The 15,644-nt window shown below is 44.4% G+C and overlaps 1 protein-coding gene across 2 annotated transcripts in view; it reads right to left on the bottom strand.

Moving 5' to 3' along the window:
* Nucleotides 1–15,644, bottom strand: part of AP3B1 (adaptor related protein complex 3 subunit beta 1) — a 1,836,520-nt gene that overhangs the window by 1,445,188 nt on the left and 375,688 nt on the right. The gene's annotated exons all lie outside the window — the stretch shown is intronic.

The following is a 15,644-nucleotide window of genomic DNA, read 5'->3' as shown; positions in this document are numbered from 1 at the left end:
GTCCAGTGGACGTGTTGAAGGTGAAGTGCACGCAGTGGTGGTCAGTCCAGGTGTGGCTGAAATGGGTGTTGGTCCCTCCTGCGAAGATGGGTTCGAGGGTGTGTCCGGCTCTGTGCGTGGGGGTGGTGACCATCTGCTTCAGTCCGAGGTTGGAGAGGAGGGTGATGGAGTCGGGGTCGCTGTGTTTGTCGAGGTGGAAATTGAGGTCTCCGAGTAGGATGTAATCCGTAGACGCGATGATGTGGGGGGCGACGAGGTCAGCAATGGAGGATGCGGACTTGGTGCGTGGTCCAGGAAAAGGAGATGTGTTACAGGATATGTCATAGGTGGCTGTGATATGTAGCCACACAGTTTGCTGCGGGACAGTGGTGGCGTCAGTCAGGGGTGAAAACGGTGCCCCTTTATACAAGGTGTCGATATAGGTGGTTTGAATATCCCAAGTCTTATTGTAGCATCTAGAGGTATGTCATGGATAGATATCTGATAGTGGCTGGGGTACTGCGCTATCACGGATTGTGATGGTTGGATCAGAGTGCCTCTCTTGTGTGGCAACCAAAGTATATGTTTATATCACCACATAGTCGTACTGCTGTATGTTGTGGGTGGCCTCAGGCTCGGAGCCTACATTTCGATCCAAGGAATGTCATAATTAAGACCATCACGATTGGGTTGTTCTCGTCTGAATAATGTGGTAGGGTTCCACAATGGGTTTTATTCTAGGATCGTCCATCACAAGACACCAATCGAGTGTTTCAGTTCATTAAATTGGTTACACATCGTAGTGGCATTGCATCTACATCTTATGGTACTCTTGCGTTTCCCTATTCTTATTTGTATTGGCCTGATCGTCATCCCTATATATAAAACATATGGCAAGGGCATGAAAAGAGATAAATGCAAGTTTTGGTATTGCAATTCATGTGTTTCTATGCCCAGGAGAACGATCGCAACTGTATTGTCTTAGAGTGTTCGTTTGAGGTGCATGCCGTCCAGTTCCCACATGGATAGTGTCCACTTATGGTGGTAAATTCCAGAGTGTGGTTTGTGGTCTGGACTCTCTGGTCTGTGGTCTTGTGTGCACCAGTTGGTCCTTCAATTTGGAAGTTCTCCAGATAAACTGGACATTAGGAAGCATCCAGAGAGCTTACTTATTAGGATAAGTTTCACTGCCTGGGAAAGGGAAGAGGATTGGCAAATTAATAGCACTATGGCTACTACTGGTGATGAGACAAATAGTAATGCATTAAAAGTCCGGAGGGTCCTGGTTTTCTTTTGCGGCAAAGCCTATTACGGTGGTGGATAACTATGGAACATAAATTGTATATGTAAGAAGCCTAGCAGGAGTAAGAAAATAATTTGAATGTCTGGTTAGATATTTGAACATAATACTTCGTGAAATCTGCTCAAAAGAGAATTCGGGATAAAACAGAATCTGGTGGTGTTTAAGAGTTTGAAACGTGAGGAATGTAATGTCAAATGAAAATTTTTTGTTTCTCCAAGCATGTGGAAATGGGGGCTGGGAAGAGAGTCACCATCTTGCAAGCGTAGCCAGTCCCCTGCCTAACAATGAAAACATAACGTTCCAGGTCGCCTATGCAGCCAAAGCCTTATATACCTTGAATATAGGGGCAGTCGTGTCTGGTTTAGAATCCTGTATTCGTTTCTGGAACCGCTTGCCCTTGACTGTTATGGGGCGAGTAGCCCTGGCTAAGATGGTCCTCCTACATTGCTGCCCCCATTTTCTCAAGAATTCCTGCTGTTATATCACTAGAGCCACCTTTACCGCCCTGAAGCCTCCTTGTCGCCTTGGAGTGGGCTGGGAGGCACAGCAGGGTGAAACTGGAGATACTAAAGCTGGATACGGACTTGGGGGGCCTGGGTCTACCTGACCTTGGTCTAATTTATTTTGCTTAACTCCTCCAGTACACGGTGCAGTGGTGTGCTGAGGGTCCTAGCACAGAGAAGGAGCTGCTAGCCGGCTGTGGTGCTGGGGTAGACTTCCCAAGATACCTAATGATGGGTTCATGGACCCCCCCCCCCCCCCCCCCAGATTGTCTGTTTGTGGATCGTCAGGTTGCAAGGGCCTGTGAGCAGGTGGTCATCCCGGTCTTGCGAAGGGTCCCTTACCACCCCTCTGATGGCTCTACAGATTCCGTCACATACAAACGGTGATGGACCTGGCGGGATGGTTTGATGGTGGATGTGTGGCGGCGGGTGACCAATACCTCAACTGGACTTCTCTTTCCTTTACTGAAGCTAGGGAATGCCATCAGGTCCCCAAGGGACATTGTTTACAGTATGCAAAACTATCACATACAACGCGTGAGATATGGACAACTTTTCCTGAGGAACCTGGATAATCCCATTCCTTGAAGCTAATCTTTGACCATGGCTCCTCTAAGGGACTGATCTCTGACCTATATAAAGCCTTGAAGGCAAACCGCACAGTTAACGTTTCAATGATCCAGGGTAGATGGCTGGCCAACTTGACGTCCCCGGCGTTTGCACAGGTTCGGGAGGTAGCCAGCAACGCTCGATTATAACTTACTGAATTCCACTACTTATATCGTACATACTTGACCCCCAACTGACTGTCATGATTTAATGCGGGGCAATCATCAGCGTGCCCCCGATGCAGCATTGACCCTACATTTATACAAATGACTTGGGACTGTACCAGACTCCAGATATACTGGTCATGGGTCCTGGGACTACTGCAGGAAGCCACAGGATTCCCTATTGAGGCATTGATAAAACAGTGTCTCCAGGGGGTTCTGCCGGTCCCCAAGTCAAAGCTAAAGACACACAATTGATGGACTGAATGCAAAACAAGTCAAAACATTAATCCCCAGTCAAGAGATCCGGGTTAAATCCATCATTCTTTTGCTCACCATGCCACTCCAGTTTAGACCTTGCCATATGCAAATCAGTCATGACCCTGTGTCTCATGGGAACAGTCCAGCCCGAACTGCCAAGCCAAGTCCTACCTGGAGCGGAAACAAACATCCTAGGAACGGTTTCGGGGTTTCACCCCTCATCAGCCAGGATAGCGTGAATCCAGAGGCACAGTGAGCCCGGGACCCACGTCTGGGCATACCGGGCGCACTTAGGTAGAGAAGGACCAGTACGCAACACAGGTGTGCTCTGTTGGGACTTGTGTTGGCCAAACGTTGTATTGCCATGCAATGGACACACTCCGCGCCCCCTCGCGTGGGCAAATGGAAAACCGATAAGTGTGGCGGAGGAGCTCCGCCTGCACTTAGTTTGCACGGATGAACATGCTAAACGTGATCTGTAGACCTGGGGGGACATGCTGGAGAGATTACAGTTGGCTGGGGGGATGGGAGAGGGCACAGCAGACGCGACCCAGATAATAGCCTCTATTTCACAGACGCGGACGCGAGAAACTGACCCGCCAGCCGATTGAATGCTATTGAATGAGAAGGGGTGAATAGGAAGTGAGTGCTACCCGAGATGATCAGCACATTGGAGACTGCACTGGGACAGGTCATAATCCTAAATGGCACCCTTGTCTGGGTGCTGGTCCGCTGCGAGGCTGCTGTTGGATATTCGATATGCTTTACGTCTATGCCCGCGGAAAGATACCACCTTGACCTGTTAGTCCATATTGCAGTCCCGCAGACCTACAACTGCGTAAGCCAAGGGGTCCACATCGGGAGTGGGGGAGATCCATCCCAGCATATACTTGAGCCTGTCTATATGACTTAGGAAATTATAGGATATGTCACCTCTGCCCATGTTTTAAGATTGTTATCTGTGTTATTGTTTACGATTCAGTTGATTGGAATAGTACCGGCCATTTGACAAGGAAAAGTGTGGATTGTGATGTTACTGACGGGCCATGCCCTGGGCCACTCTCAAGGGCACTGCGGGTAGGGGGGAAACTCAGATGTATGCAAGACGTTTAATGTCACCATCCTAGTATAACCAAGTGCGACATAATGTATACTGAACTGCTGAGCAATGTGCAATTCTGGAATAAAAACAAGGTGGGAAAAAAAAGAAAGAAAGCATAACGTGGAATGGGTCTGTATAGAACTCATGGTGCAAATGAAGCCGGAGAGAGACAGAGAGAGACAGAGAGAGAGAGACAGAGAGAGAGAGACAGAGAGAGAGAGAGAGACAGAGAGAGAGAGAGACAGAGAGAGAGAGAGAGAGAGAGAGACAGAGAGAGAGAGAGACAGAGAGAGAGAGAGACAGAGAGAGAGAGAGACAGAGAGAGAGAGAGACAGAGAGAGAGACAGAGAGAGAGACAGAGAGAGAGACAGAGAGAGAGACAGAGAGAGAGACAGAGAGAGAGACAGAGAGAGAGACAGAGAGAGAGACAGAGAGAGAGACAGAGAGAGAGAGAGACAGAGAGAGAGAGAGACAGAGAGAGAGACAGAGAGAGAGAGAGAGAGAGACAGAGAGAGAGACAGAGAGAGAGAGAGAGAAACAGAGAGAGAGACAGAGAGAGAGACAGAGAGAGAGAGAGAGAGAGAGAGAGAGAGATGCCTATCTTCCTCTGGTGCCCCCTGCTTGTGTAATTTAGTGGTGCGCAGCTTTTCACCCACATCTCCTGCAGCGTCACCAGATAAGGAACACTTACATGTACATATTATTCTATGACTACCACCCCTGTCAGCACAAGTATCCTGTAGGAAGGCGGGAGCATTCAACACTGCAGTGCCTGTGCAGCTGTTCAAAACTGCTCGCCTCCATCCAAAGCAGTAGCACTTCCTAACCCATTCCCCAGCAGCACCACCACACCGCAATCCCTAGCACAACCACCACACTGCAATCCCCTACAGCAACACCACACTGCAATCTCCAACAGCAGCATCATACCAGATAACGACATGTACAACGACTAGTACCACTAATCTTTCTTATGCTTTTATTCTCTGCTGCTCCTGGGTGTCCCATCCATTTAGATACTCATCTAAAGGAAATGTGTATCCTCTGTGCTTGCTCTATCTACAGGTCACCATATGCTCTGTTATGGTCCACTGTGCGTCCTTGTCCCCAAACTCCTCACTCACCATACGAAATCTATACAAAATCGACACACCACCATTAAGTGGAGTTCACGGTTGTGTCAGAATGGGTTTAATGCAAGTAAAAAGGGGGGAGATTTGACATGACCACACTGGCCTCAAGGTGCTTCCTTATTCCACGTTTACTATGATGGACGTTTAAAACCTTGCCTTTCAGAGCCAGGTTAGTGGCCTAACACTACCGATATAACTAATTTGCGACTGATCGGAGAAAAGGGAGCAGTGCTTATTTCAGTGTAACACATATATACTTTGAGCAAACTGTTTAGATAAAACAAAAATGAAATCAAACAATGGCCGGATTTCTGGAACCAAATACTGTCCTTAAAAAATAAGTTTAATGTTTAAGGCATGTTAATGGATGACAGACTCCAACGCATCTAGAAAATAAAGAGCACAGGAGGAGAAAGGTTCCATTCATCATTGCTTTTCGCACCTGTTCAAGGACCATTTTTCTCTCATTTTGTTTTGGGAAATGACCAAAGGAAGCGCTAATGACTGGAGTCCAACGTGTTCAACCATTCAAGTACTGGCACACTCATTTGGAAGCTTTTCAGGTAAGCTGTTATGTTTAGTGCATTCAGTCATTAGCGCCTGGCTCGCCTTCATAATTGCTAATAATTATGATAATTTCTCATTCTTTGTTTGGAATACCATTGGCACATCGTCCAACTTAAATAGCAGTCAATTTGCTTATTTACTGTTAAACCAAATATAGAGGTCTACATTTAAATACATTTCTTGGCTGTGGGAGTAAATATTTTTCGATAGAAAGCCCTTGAACTCCTGAAGGCCTAGGTTAAACAGCGCTTACACAAGTTAGCTGCTGCTCTCATCAAGGTCGTTATAAAACTAATTAACTAAACAGGAGGGTTTTAAACAACAAACGACGAACTGGCAATGCTAGGGTCTAAAATCACGCACGACTCCCATTAACAACTTTGTGACTAAAGAACTTACACAGAAAAAAGTAAATATATTTGATATACGACCATCACAACGTTAGCACAAAAATATACACTAAGCCATGTTTCTCTTTCGAATATCTAGCGTTTCCTTAATTACCAAAACCAGAAAATATAAACTTATTTCTGCAAGTATGACATTTTAAAATATCAATAACACCTGTTTGTTCTAACTGCAGGGCAAATAACAATTTACAAACAACATTTGAGTACACCAGTGACAGTGTGGAGGAGCCCGACCTAGCATTTCTGTTCTGCCGCCAACATCACATGTTCCAATAAACCAAACTGTATTCAGTAATAATAATTTCTCAAGCGAGACCAAAACACTAGCTTTTTGAATGACCAGCTGTGAAGGGGAAATAAACTGGAAAAATATTTTTGTCGAAAGACTGGGGTACATATTAAATCTAGCTATAATAAAAGAGAATTAGGTTATGAGGACCCTGGAATTCTTAATAAAGTCAATGACATACACAACTCTAGTTGTCTTTTGAAATGGCAAACCGGCAATTCTTAGTAATAGCGTAAAAATTAAACCAGTTACTTATTTGTAACAATGGTTTTGAAGTTTGAATCTCTTCTGGATTTCCATTCCATTTCAACAAACTTTATTTCGGTCCTAAAAGGCCATAAAAGGTAGAAATTAATATACAAGTGTAGCATTAACAGACAATATTTGATAATTAATTGATTGCATATTTCGTAGTATATCCAAAAGAACATTTTAGTTTGTCCAGTATCTTAACAGCAATTAAAAACCAGAATGATTAAGACCAGAAAAAAACTGTTAACATTTTTAATCTAAAAACGACAAGAGTGCAGAGAACATTCTTTCCAGTTGCAGAGATGTGTTTAAAAAGGCCCTACGCTTGTGCCACATAGAATTAAGAAAGCGGGACACGGCAAAGACTATTGGGGGGGGGGGGCACGGGGGGGTTGTCAGATCTTAAAATTCTGTACACCTCCAGACACTGTGTACAGCCTATGTTTCTACATAATGGTATGAGCCAACGCCGACTGGCAAATTTATAGCCAGGGCAGAAAAAGAGAACATGCATGTCGGTCTCATCAGGGCTGTTGCAGGCAGGGCAACCAACAGGGGGATCTTTTAACCATTTATTCGTTAAAGTATTGACCGGGAGGGTCCCTAAACTAAAATGGATATACAGCTTCCTTGCCATGGGGGGGGGGGGCTGTATGCCATCCAGAAAAGACTCAAAGAGATACACGGTTTTTATGTCAAAAAATTCAGCCGTTAAATGCTCGACTTTAGTGTTTGCCTGCAGATAAACTAGTTTGAGTGCTCAATAAGGTCTAACAAGTTGTAGTCAAGATATTGTTGGGGACGCTACTTTGGGATTAATCCACAGGTTGGGCATACCTATTCTGGCACAAGTTTCTTTAATGCACTTAAACCATGGCAATTTTCCCACCCCCGGAAGTCCCAGGACACCCTTGAGTTCAGTTTGGTAGGATGCTAGTTCAGGGGGTCGCCCACAGTCAGCGCCAGAAGGTCATTGGTCTTAGACCAATCTCTTCTGCAATGGGTTTGACTCCTAGATCCAGGCGCAGTGGGATGAGGGGAATGCTAGACGGTAGGCCCAAAAGCTTGCTCATAAATTGGTTTTCTATTTTGGCCAAACCGCCAGAAGGGCGGTGGCCCCTCAGTTCTGCCCCGTACATTGCAGCACTCCTTACTTGCACTTTATAGATTTCGGCAACAAGGCCTGGCGGTTTGCATAAGGAGTTCCTAAATGATTTGGTGATTCACCTCGCTAGCTGCCCTAGCCTCAAACCTGCCTTGTCTAGTTGTGGGCCCCAATCAAACGTTTCAGACAACGTAATGCTAAGGTAATCGAAGACAGTCACCCTCTCTAAGAGGGTACCATTTAGGGAGGGGTTTGGGCGAGATGTTTTGGCTGGGTTAAATACCATGAAGTTGGGCTTTGTTGTGTTGATCTCTAACCCACGATTTTTACAGAATAAAGAAAAACTATCTAGGATCCTTTGGATGCCCATAGGAGACTTAGACAACAGCAATGTGTCGTCCACGAACATCATCGCTGGCACCCTGCCTTGCACCTAGATTTCCACGTTGGGCATTGTTCTTCTATCTAGTGATTGGATCAATAGGTTTTCCTAACTTTACAAACCGTTTTTTGACAGAAAATAGACATAGGGGAAGTTAGTATAACTCAATATGATATCAACAGTAAGCCCAGAATGTCCCAATATGTGATTGAACATTCTATTTCAGATTCTTCTGCTCTGTTGATAGCTCAGACGTGTGTGAGAAGAGCGTCGGAAGAAAATGGCCAGAAACTCAATGCAACACTGAAAAATGTTGCCCAAGCGATGGATGCAAGATTGAGCCAAATCATTTTTTTGCCTGACAATCTTCAGCTCAGTTCAAGACTGTTTATCGGAAAGGGTCTCATTTTCTTTGTGGCTGTTTGTGTTCATTTTGTAATATAAGCTTATTGTTCTGTCCGAAATGCAACGGAAAGTTAACCTTCCCTAATATGTAAGGGGGGGGGGGGCACACTGCCTGACATCCGAGCGCCAATATCCCTCTGCATCCTGGTGAGTGTAGTACAGGATTTTGAGCTTGCATCATCAAAGTTCATCATAATTTTTATCAAAGCTGATGCAGTCATATCTCTAGACACGTGTCTCTTGATTATTCCGTCATCAGTAGAGAACTATTCTGGGGTTGCTGGACATGCTGCCACACATTTCCTCAGGTCAATAGCACTCAGGGCATGCAGGAGCTCTGAAGCTAGTCAGCTTGTAGGCTCCTTTTAAAACAGTAAAGGCAGGGTAAGAGCACACTGCCTCACATCCCAGCGGCATTACCCCTTTGCATCCTGGTTAGTGTAGTCAGGATTTCACGCTTGTATCAAAGTTCATCCTAATTTTTATCAAAGCTGATGCAGTCATTGCCATATCACTAGAAACAAACCTTTCACCCTGACAAGGATTGTAGTGGTTGCTCGAGTAGGGTTTCGCCCCCCTCAGCTGACAGCCCAATTTCTCACACAATGTATCCATTTTCCTCAGGTATTGTTGCATTCTTTAAATCATGCCTGAGCAACGCCTTGCATTGGCTGCGGAAGAGTCACCTGCAGTGCAATGCAGAGAAAAAAACAGTACCCTTCTTTTTTGAGGAAGCATTTTTTGTATTATTTCTGGCCCACTGACCTCTCTACCCTCCTGAGCCTACAAGCATTGCTAGGATCCTGGGTATCAAGCTGAGTGTCTAACTGTCTCTCCAACCCAAGATCCAGTCAATTGATGGGAAGTGTTTAGCCCTGCTTCGTTCCTTTAAAAATCTTTTGCATCTTCTCCCTCATACCACATGTAAGAAGGCTGTTCATTCACTGATAACCTTAAGGTTGGACTATGCATATATTCTGTACCTCGACCTTCCTGTCAAATTGTTCAACAGACCTCCAGTGGTCCAGAATGCGGCTGCCCGCTTCATCCTGGACATTTTCATGTGAGAAAATATGTACCAACATCTCTGTATCTTGCTGTCCAGAACAGAATCCCCTACAAATTCCTTACCATTAGGCATCAGGCTTATACTTAGGAGTACAATCCACATTATTTGACCAAAAGGATCACGCAGTATCATCCCTCTAGTTAGTATGAGCGTCCGCTCCTTTAAGGTCCTCACCAGATTTGAATGGAACCAGCTTCCCTATACTCTGCGCGCCATTCATCACAAACCAATTCGAGTTAAAGTACACCCTACAAATATTAATTCAAGGCTTTGCTGGACTAAAGACAAAACAAGCAAAAGAATGTTTAACAGGTTTGCGAGTAAAGAATATCAGTGTTCCGGTACCACACAGTGTCACAAATTTGTCCAAGAGCCCAGCATAGGATGTTTTTGTAGAGGTGCGCCTGGCAGCGAGGATAACATCTACCATCTCAAGGGGCAGATCAAAAACCATTAACTCAACTGCTCAATCATCATGCATGGCAGTGTAAACTGATCAAATTAAAATTGAGGACACAGCCCTTCTGCTACGACAGAAGGTCCTCCCGAAGTGGTAGCCTGACTGAAAAACTGATACTCATTCTCAGAAGCTCCAGGTACCATACTCTCTTGGCCGAATCCAGAGGCATCAGAATAACTTGGGCTTGATCTTTATCAGAACGCTGGGCAGGAAAGATAGTGGAGAAACGCATTCAGGAGTCCCTTGTTCCATTGTAGCATGTATGAGTCTCCTAACAAGTGGTCTTGCGAAAACTCAAACAGGCATAATTGCTGACACTGTGCATTCTTAAAGGTGGTGCATAAAGATCTAGCCAGTGTTCCCCCTCCACTGGTGATCTGCCAGAAGATATCTGCCTAGTTTGTCTGCTATGGTATTCAAGGACCCCGACAAGTGATTATAGAACAGAAAGATGGCCTGGCAGGCTGACCATCTCCAGAGGCACAAAGCCTCCTGCCACAGGATCCAACTCTGCCCTGCTTGCTGCAGTACCACATGGCAGTGATGTTGTCTGTGAGAACCTGTACCAGCCTCCCCTTGATTGGCAGCAAGAAGGCCTTTGCAGGCAGATGAATGCCCCTACCTCAAGTAGGTTGATGTGGAGCCAGTCCTCCAGTGGAGACCAGAGCCCAGATCTCCACTACCCCTAGATGACCCAACCCAGTAGCGATGCATCCATCAGCACTGCCAACTCTGGGCAGCAAAGGGACAGTGGCCTGCCATAAGGCAAAATGCAATCGATCACCCACTACTCCAAATCTTCATCATTCTTCTCAGACCCAGATGATGTCGGAAAGGTGGCCCTGGTGGTGGGCCCACTGGGATTTCAGGTTCCACTACATGGATTGCATGTGGGACCTGCTGTGGTTGACTAGGAGGATGCAGGAATCTAAGAGGCGAAGAAGCCTCGGAGCCACCATCACCTGGATCCTGCCTGAAGCATCAGGATCATTGCCCGAATGTCATGGACTCATTGCTGTAAGGGGAAAAGCCCTTAACTCCACTGTGTCCTGGACTGCACGAGAAGAATGGCAGCCTCTGTGAGAGAATCAGGGGGGAGGTTGGCTCTTTTATGCTGAAACCCGCAGGTGTGGCCATAGTGGAGCATGTTAAATGGGTGCACTTTGAACAGCTGTGGGACTGCATGACTGGTGTATGTAAATATACACCAAATTTGCCTGTATGCTAGTCACTTAGACTATCCACTCAATTTTTTGAACTGGTGCGAAAATTGTTCAGCAAGAGTCAATAGCCCCAAGCAATACCTTGTAGCTCTACAGCGTTTAAATCTTTCCAAACTGGAGTCTGTCTTCTCCGCAAAAAGTTGAAACCGACCAAAGGGCAAGAAAGAACTGACATCAGCAAGCAAGGCTGGCTTATAGGTCACTCTGATCTGTCACTTCCAGGAAAGTATGCAGTCAGCGCAGGACCGCATGACACAATCTAGCAGTGCATGGGAGCAGAACAAAAATCTCTGGATTCGTTCAAGCCCTTGGGAGGTATTCTAAGATGAGGAATTTGTGGTTATAAGTATCCATCAGAATCCACTTATAAAGTGGAGTTGTATAAATAATATTTCTGTCACCAGACATTGATTTCCAACTCTCTGTAGGTATTAGAAAATAAAATTGGGATCGGAAGCAACTGTAACAAATTGCATTTCCTTGGTTAATGCCCAATGACAATTATATTAATTCCTGTGGTCAACCTCTGAAACCAGCTAGTGTTGGATTTCTACTTGTATTTTACAGGTACCCTGTAATAATGAATTTCTTCTTTTCACCCACTTCTCAGATCATTCAATCTTTCTCAACTATCACACTGCTCCCCCAAAAAGCCTCACCTGCTTGTGTAACACGTTAAAAAACATGAACAGCCCCACTCTGTCACTCAAATCATTCACTTAAAGGTTTTTACTGTATTTTATTGTTTTAAAGAGATAAAAGAAGCATACAAATAGACCACATGGGCATAAAGCATTCTAAAATTTCCATATGTATGTGTGTCGACACATAAGACTAAACAACAGTGACAGTAAAAATCTGAAAGAACAATATTGTGACCCCAAAGAAAGACGCTGAAGATAAGAGTTTTAGCCATATAAAAAATTCCAACAAAGCTTTCAAGACATATGGCAACCAGGAGTCAATTCCCAATCGGAGTTGCAAAGTCAGTACAATATTTGTTTTATTTTTTATTTTATCTTATCTGTTTTTGAAGGGAAACCTTAAGCTTTAATGGGGTGACCTAGCATTCCTCAGAACCTGGGTATCATTTGGTACATCAAACAAATGATTCTGTGGGAGCAAAATGGTATACATACATTTACTTAACAAGTGAATATGTGAGGAATAAATCGCAGACGAAAATTAAAAACACGCATGGGTCTGTTTGAGTTTTTGTCTCTGATATATTCAAAAGATGATGAGATAAAATGGTTTACAACTATACAAAAGGAGGATGTCCATGGTTGCCAAGTTAATGTGCTTCTGCAGTGCAAAGAGTAAATGTGACTGTATAAGTCAACAAAAAGCAAGTTCAAATTCACGAGAAAGCCCCCTGTCCGGAAAAATGTATTTAAAGTTTCTTATGAATGGGCAAAGGTCTTTTCAAACACTCAAAGACCCAAAAATTCAGTTCAGGCAATTTAAAATATATTGATGTTTTGAGCCTCCAGTCAAAATCGTGGTTTCTTACAAACATCTGTGTGGAACTTCATCAGGACTGAGTATTGAGCAACCTGGAGTTGCATCCTGACTTGAATGACGTTTATCAAGTCAGGGTAAACATCCCCATTAGAAAAGGGCGAGACGAGTTGGCCTAACGGCTAGGGCAGTCGACCTCGAATCTGGGGAACCAGGTTCGAGGCTCGGCAATGACAATGACAATGAACATCCTGTGGTTCTAGGCAAATCACTTAATCTCCCTGTGCCGAACAAAAATGAATGTGCCCCACATGTAACGCAACTGGTGCTATATAAAGCGCTCTGATACCGATACCTTCGGGTCAAGTTTGCATTATAAAAAACTCCATAAAAAATACATTAAAAAAAAATAAAGGGCAGATAGAGACTTCCTCGCCACTCTGACAGCTGGTCTGCCCCTCTATAATGAGTCATTTAATAACAGTGTCTCCTAACAGTTTAAAAGTTGCATGTTAAATTAATAGTTCATTTTAGGCATGAGTTCTGAATTTCGCAATGTATACTTTTCCCACTAGAAAAGTAAATGACACAAAATAGATAGACTTAAAATTATAACAAGCAATCTTAAATTGCAATTTGAAAGTTAACCAATCTAAACTGTGAAGAACAGGGACAATAATATAATACTTCCAGGACTGACTCCTTCTGAAGAGGAGTAGCTAGCAATATAAACGGACCGCCATAACAGAACTGACAGTTTGGATTATGCAGGACCACAGACTTAACTAAAGTGCATACATTACCAACTGGAATTAAATGACAGTTTATCAAAACAAAAATCCTGATATCAGTAGAGACTTGATCTTAGCTGGATCAAGCTTAAGGCAGCGGCATGTACTGCATCAAGTTAGAGTCTGAGACACTGGATATCCTGAATTATGGCATGCAAACATGTAGTTAAAAGTGGTTACAGAGCACTAACTGATGCCCTACTTCTTCTCCGAGCCACCACTCAACAGGTTGCACCCACCCATCTACTTTCACACATAGAATTGCTGTTTTTATAATGCCCCTTAAATAATCACTCCTCTACTTGTTGCTTGCTTCTGCAGCCTCATCATTTAGCCTCCCAATGCACAGTTCCTCACCACACTTGACTGTCTACCATTTCCACACCTTTATCCCAACCTTGTTCAAATCGTTGTACACCAAATATCCTTTTTCACTACCAGCCCACCACACGACATGCCAAATGTTGCTCTTATATGATTTTACTTTGAAAATCCTAAAGACAAGAGGCGTTTGGCAAAACAGGAACAGTTGGTTTAATTAAACGCTTCGGCCGAGAGTTCAGTTATAGAAGTGGGTCTCAGGACCGTCTCGAAGTACAATCCATCTGAGCAAGGTTTTGTACATTTCTTTGGATATCATAGTATCTCAGTCAATCCTTTTTTGGAAAAGAATGAGGGCCTTGTCTTTGGAGTCATCAATAAGGCTCCTGATAAAAACTGCAGTTGGGCCTCGTTCTTGCGTGGACACAATGGGGGCCAGTGTGTAATGTGTCTAGATGTCCAGCACGAGAGGTGCATGATCACTGTGTGTACTATGTGTGCGGTGTCCTGATTGGCTGTATGTTCCTAACTTCATGTGACATCTGACTTTAAGGTGTTTCGGGAATGCGCACACACCTCCGGCCATGTATGCTTTAATGGGGCCAATCTCCATGGACTAGTGTGTGTTGCTGCGTCTATCTGTGGGATTGATCCGAATTTCCGGTTGGCGCGATTGTCTGCTTCTCAGCAGTACCTAAAATATTTCCACGCAAGTACACCTACAAATTAGATGCAAGCAACATTCCATATGCTCAGATTCCTGGAGTGGAGGATACAGTAATACCAAATATGGATAGTAGACAAGGTTTGATTGTTGCAGCACACGAGGGTTTGGGCTCTGCACACACATGCGTTAATGCGCCTATTTCCTTGTTGGAACAGCGTTATTGGTGGCCAGCTCTACCGAAACAAACTAAAGAATATGTCTTGAAATGTGACATCTGTCAACAAATGAAAGGTTCCACATTAACACGCCTGGTGCAGACACCATTATTAAAATCTGACAAACCTCTCGCTTGTGTTCATCTGGACCCCTGCGGCCCTTTACAATCTGATGGGGCTTACAAGTATATCTTGATGGCAGTGGATTCTTGCTCCAGATTCCTATGGGTTTGGCCTCAGCGCTAGGCTGACGCTCAAACTTTTCTAAAAGATTTGCGAGTCTTTATAGGAACATACGTAGTTGGCACGTTACATTTGGATCGTGGCCCAGTGTTTAGCTCTCGGGCTTACAAAGAGGCCATGGAAAGTATGGGCGTAGCATTGCGGTACTCCTCTCTGTACCATCCTGAGGGAAATTCGGTTGTGGAGAGGAAAAACCGCGACTTAAAGCAGTCTTTAACAGCCAGGGTATTAGGCAAGGGCGGTAGTTGGGTCAAACATTTATATGGGGTTAAGAGAGCACTCAACAATCAGCCAAGCAGTTCTCTAGGGGGTGTCACTCCATATGAGGCCCTATTTGGGACGAGAATGTGGGTACCTGATCTTGATTGTGAAGGCACAGTGGCGGTTGAAAAACCATTTGATATTGTTGATCGTTTGGCTGTTTTACAGGATCTTAATGAATCCAGGACACAACAAAGTAACATCCACAAAAAACAGACCGCCACTGGGGAAGTCAAGGCAGTCACGACAAGACCTGTCTGGATCCCAAAAGTTGGGGATCTGGTCAGAGAGAAAACTGCGGACAAAAAAGAATTTGGACCATCCTACAGAAAACCTGTACCTATCCTAGCAATTCAAGGAACAAGAACTGTACTTTTGCCGCTTCTTGCCGGGAAAAAGGAGAAAAGATTTGTCTCAATTGACCTAATCAAACCACACTATGTGGCCTATACTAAACAGTAGGCCTCGTGGA

Source organism: Triturus cristatus, chromosome 2_1 (genome assembly GCF_964204655.1).
Source record: "Triturus cristatus chromosome 2_1, aTriCri1.1, whole genome shotgun sequence".
Taxonomy (NCBI): domain Eukaryota; kingdom Metazoa; phylum Chordata; class Amphibia; order Caudata; family Salamandridae; genus Triturus; species Triturus cristatus.
Note: the sequence above shows the minus strand (reverse complement) of the source record. Positions and strands in the feature narration are given on the sequence as shown.